Source organism: Scardinius erythrophthalmus (assembly GCF_964197995.2).
Source record: "Scardinius erythrophthalmus genome assembly, chromosome: 7".
NCBI lineage: Eukaryota > Metazoa > Chordata > Actinopteri > Cypriniformes > Leuciscidae > Scardinius > Scardinius erythrophthalmus.
This window is the reverse complement of record NC_138227.1, coordinates 30,650,226-30,656,225: the sequence shown is the minus strand read 5'-3', so window position 1 is coordinate 30,656,225 and position 6,000 is coordinate 30,650,226.

Here is a 6,000-nt window from a genome sequence, read left to right as displayed (position 1 = left end):
TTCAAAAGATTTCTTTTGAAAGAAATTAATACTTTAGTCAATATGTTTTGTTTTTAACAATGATAATAATCAGAAAGGTTTCTTGAGCATCAGATCAGCATATTACAATGATTTCTGAAGGATCATGTGACACTGAAGACTTGGAGTAATGATGCTGAAAATTCAGCTTTGATCACAGGAATAAATTACATTTTAACATATATTCACATAGAAAACATTTCTTTAAAAAAAATCACAACATTTCTGGTTTTACAATATTTTTGATCATTGCTGCCTTCGGGAGCAGAAGAGACTTCTTTCTAAAAAAAAAACATAAAAAAAAAGATCTTAATGACCCCAAAACTTCTGAACAGTATTGTATTTATCACAAATAATAATGGTAATAACTAAAATAAAGAGTAAAACCATAGTACACTGAGAGTCTAGACTTAATTGTGTTTGTCTCATTTTCTTAGTTTGAAAATATAGTGTGTGGGTGTGTGGACGCATGTCTAAGCATGTTTGCGTGGGCTGTGATATTGTATTTATGAGACGATGAGATATATGTTGCTTTGTGAGTGTGTGAAGTTGATTATTCTCGTTCGCTTTGAGCCTGTGATGCACTACCATCTTGGCTTTGATAAATTAATAATCCTTTTGAAGTGCTAATCCCAAACACTCAGCATGATTCATGCGATCCACACAACAAGTGTCTCTCTCAAAGACTTACACACTCACTCAGCATGTAGCTCTATGAATATGGAGATGCACAGATGGAAACAGAAAGATTTATGTGCATGCACATGCATGAAGAATAGGCATTAGCCTGTCTGTGGTGAAAGATTCCTCGGCAATAAATTCATAAGCAGTCAGCAAAAACACCTGCATAGGCATTTGTTCGTTTTAATTGTTAAAATAAGGAGATATTTAAATAAAAGGTACAGATAAAGGTTTAAGGCGTTATAAATGCATGGGTAACATATCTAAATTGAGTGTACAGGAATGAACTGTGGCTTCATCCACAGCTCCACCTAGTGTTGAGAACATGACCTAGTTCCAGATTTTCATATATTTATAAAAATGCTGCAAATTCAGCTTTGCGTCGCAGGAATAAATTACATAGTCAAATATACTGATATAGAAAACAGTTATTTGAAATTGCAATAATGTTTCACAATATTGCTCATCTTTTTTTTTTTATTATTATTAAATAAATGCAGCCTTGGCGAGTATTTTTTGATGTTTTTGTTCTTTCAAAAACATTTAAAAACCCCAAACTTTTGAACGGTTTGACATATGACTGAAACATTTGCAAGCACACACAAACATTCCCCTTCAAGAGGAATGTGAGCATCAGTATTCAGAAGGAATCGCAAGAACAGATGCAGGTTGCTTTTATTTTCCTGAAACTCTAGAGGAAGACAAACTGCCTGCCTGACTAACACCTTCCTGCTCTATCAGCAGTCACACATGACAGTTCACCGAAGAGACTCTGTGTGTGTGTGTGTGTGTGTGTGTGTGTGTGTGTGTGTGTGTGTGTGTGTGTGTGTGTGTGTGTGTGTGTGTGTGTGTGTGTGTGTGTGCACTGCCTGCAGAGATACTGGCCTCCAAAGCATTTCTTCCCTCCTAAGAAAGTCCCAGTCGTATGACACCATCATTGTGTGTGAAAACTGTGCACAGTCATCATGTCATCAGAGCACATCGGCTCTGGACTTTAATTGAAAAGAACCATTCCGTTATTGATCAACCGTAATCAATTAAGCAATTATCACGACCTCACAGTGCTTTAATTGTGGCATTCAAGCAATTATTGTGAAGATAACGCTAGTCGGGATCAATTCCTACTGGGACATTTAGCACAGGCTTACAGAGTCACCGACACAAAACAGAAACACAAATCACATATACTTGCAGACGAGACTGTCACTAAACTATGGAAGCTAAAAAATAAATAAAAGTAATTGCGTCATTCTACCTCACAATTCTGAAAAAAAAAAAAAAAGTCAGATTTGTGAGCCAAAAAGTCAATATTATATTTTTATTTTTTTATTCTGTGGTGTTTACATCCTAAACTCACACAGCTCTTGAAAACGATCCTGGCTCCAAAGTCAAATAAGTCTAGAATTCCTGGAGAAAGCTTTCCGTTAGCTTTACCGTTCATTCCACTGGAAGTTGTTCAGTTGGTGCAGCCCATAGAGCTATATATATATATATATATATATATATATATATATATATATATATATATATATATATATATATATATATATATATATATATATATATATATATATATTACAAATTGATACCTTAATTGCTTAAAAGTGACAGTAAAATATTGTCAAAATTATATTTTAAACCTATTTTAAGGCTGGAAATGTACCATCTTGCCCTTTAAAGTACATTTTGGCATTTGAAGGTTAAAAAAAACGTTACGTTACATATTTAGCATATTTTTGAAAAATATCTTGGACAGAATGAAATATTTAAAACATCTACTGTAATACAATGTAACATTTGCAATTTATAGCAGTATCATAAATTTTATTCCACCAGAATAAACAGCTACAGTACTTGTGAATGGCTGTCCATGGAGAAAGATGTTTTTGTATCCAGATGCTGCAGTTACGACATCTACTAGCAGGTGCAAACTGGGCCATGCTAACCAGTCAAACTCTGACCCCCCCAGTTCCCCCCTGTGAACAGCCCTGCCAGCAGATCCTCAAAAGCTGGTGAGGCTCTTAAAATAATCATATGGCAGAGCCAGAGTACTACTAACCAAGGGCCACAGTCTTGAGAACTCTCAAAACTACATTAACCTGGCCTTCACCTGCCTCGGGGTCTCATTACTTACAGTAGAGTCTTGGTCTAGGTCTCGGTTCTTTTGTCTAAGACAAGACCGCAGTCTTTTTACAGCACACATTAAAAGGGTCAAGAGTGTTGATCTTCTGCTGGTCTGAATCTGACAGCAATTTGCAGAGACATAGCCAACTGAAATTATCTCTCTGAGATCAATAGATTCAACATATCATATTTATATTTGCAAATATAGAGGAAAGAGCAGATCAGATTTGCATCCATACTGTGGAAGAGTCATTTATGTGGTCAAATATAAATCAATAGAATGTGCAAGATGCTGCAAATGAAGTAGTTTACGGTGTATGAAAATAAAATAAAATTAAATCTCTTAATACCTGTATCAGTCAGCAGAGGGCCTCTCATCAGACTCTAGAGATGCATTGCTTTAGTCACAGCGCATCTTGTCTACATTTTCCAGTTAAAGACCAGTTAAATGCTTCTTTTGTTCTGTGGTACATAATTCACTTTGGTTTAAATTTACTCTTCTTTGTGTTATGGACTCAGAATGTTGTTCTTGGATTATATGGCTTTTATTATTAGCTTGTTTTAAGGAAATCTGGACTGTTTTTGACAACCACAGTGGCTTATTACTCCCTCGTTTTTAACAAATCCCAAAATGGAATTGAGTCAAATAATGTTCTTTGATTTAACCCTGGGTTCTTTAACCTTTTAGACACCATGGACCACAAATATGATCATCCTCATATAAGGGACCCTTATCCTGAAATGTAAAAGGCATCTATCCTTTATAAACACCCAATTTATACACTGAACATTTCATTTTATACTTTTTTTTATATTAATGTTTTTTAAAATATATAATTTAATCTAATTTAACCTATTTAATAGATTAATAACAACTAATATTTTGTTTTATTTTAATCACATTTTTAATCTTTATTAAGTAGGTTTTTAAACAGCCATTTTTGAATATTGTGTTCACTTACACCTTTGTCTTGTATTGTGTTGGTTTAGCAAAATCATCAGTCTATTGCAGATGTAGATATTCATATATGCGTCTAACTACTATCAATGCATACTACTCATACTAGTTCCTTATAAGTCAGTCACAATTGTCGTTACGTCAGAACTGAACTGACGAATTGGGATCTCGTCTGAGAGCCCAATCACCTTTGAATGGTAACAGAACAAGCCAATGCACATTGGCGAGTGAGATTTGCATCGCACATTGAATTGAATACTCACATTAAGCTTTCACTTCGCAGCCGAGCGGACGTTGATTTACTCTGCTCTTCATTCATCGTTCCTATGTATCAGAATAAGAGGGTTCCTGTACCTGTTCTTGTGTAGGTGTGACGGTGCGTTCCAGCGGAGTTCGTGGTTGCTGAGTGTGCACAGTCTGGTGCAGCGGCTGTTCCCCTGGGAGGTGTTCGTTGATGAGTCATGTACCCACTGCAGGAAGATGACCATTGCGATGTTGAGATCGAGACAGTGAGCCCTATTTTAATAACAACAAAAATATTGCGCCATTGACTTTAGACCAGGTTTCAGTTGGTCAATGGCGCAGTCTATTTCTGTTGCCTCAAAATAGCAACACGCCAACAATGCGCCCGAACACACCTCGTTTTCAGACCAGCACACCCATGGGCGCACAGATGGGCGCAAATGCATTTGCTATTTAAACAATGTGGTGCTGGACGTGAAAATGATAACTGCGTCGGGCTGAAACTAGCAAAAAACACTTGCGCCGGGTGTATAATAAGGCTCTAAGAGTCCCCTCTGCTGTTCCTTGATCTGATTCCTCTGCACAGCAGAGGGCCACTTCGGTTAATACACAGGCTTATCTGAGTATTACAGTGGTTGCTGGGCCTTCTAACTGAGGTCACAGCATCTCATTCGGGGCTCCCCCGGAGGACCGGATGTCGATAGCTGCATCAGAGGGCAGACTAGAGTCCTCTGGGGATGAAGATTCGGCAGAGCTGCCTCCTTCGGGGAGAGTAGCGTTGTTCGAGTCTGACCCGGAGCTGACTGCCATGCTTTCCTGGGCCGCCACAAGTGTCGTGCTCGAGTGGAACCCTCTACCGTGTCCCGAACCTTTACGGCTGGATGATTGGTATCTAGGGGCGGGGCGTGCTGAACAGAAACCAATGGAAGCGTGCAGTCTAGGTGCAGTTATGCCTGCAAAATACTGCCACCTGGCGGGGTTGTCCGCATCTCCCATCCAAGGCAAGTAAGTTCTCGGCTGCACTCGCGGCCAAGGCTTACAGCGCCTGCATGCCATGGCTCTCCTGCAAGTATACCAGTCCAAGGTATTAAAAGAGCTGCACGAGAGTAGTTTTGACCCCGGATTGATGCAGGAGCTGCATACAGCAACGGACCTCACTCTCCGGGTGCCGAAAGTCACTGCGCAGTCCCTGGGGCAGAATTAGTGGTCCAGGAGTGCTATCTCTGGCTGAACCTGGCCGAGATAAAGGAAGTCAACAAGGTTTGCTTTCTTGACTCCCCCATCTCTTAGGCCGGCCTCTTAGGCGACGCTATCGAGAACTTTGCCAAGCAGTTCTGGGCAGTCCAGAAGCAGACGGAGGCAATCAGACACATCCTGCCCTGACGGGATGCTGCTGCCAACACCTGTCCGTCTAGGGTTCCACATTGCTCCACAGTGCTGCCCCACCATGGGCATGTCTGTTGTCCCACTGGTCCCCCTTGCACGGTGTCTGGAAGCCTGGCTAGTGCTTACCTGCCTGTCTCGCTGGGTCGTTTGGATTATCAGACTCGGCTATGCGATTCAGTTCGCCCGGCGTCCCCCCAGGTTCAGCAGAGACCAGTTTACCTCAGTGGTAGACAGGGATGCTCCTGTCCTGCATGTGGAGATCGCAGTCCTATTGGTGAAGGGAGCGATAGAGCCGGTCTCTATCAGGGTTTAACAGTGTTTTACAGCCCATACTTTATTGTGCCCAAGAAAGGAGGTGAGTTACGACCTATCTTGGACCTGCGTGTCCTGAACTGGGCCCTTCACAAGTTCCCTTTTAAGATGCTGACGCAGAAACGCATCCTCATGTGTCTTCGCAGCCAGATTGGTTTGCAGCGATCGAACTGAAGAACACGTTCTTCCAAGTCCCGATCCTACCTCGACACAGACCGGGCATATGGCATCCGCAACCGCAGTTAAGCCGCTTAGATTGTTTCATATGTGACCGATTC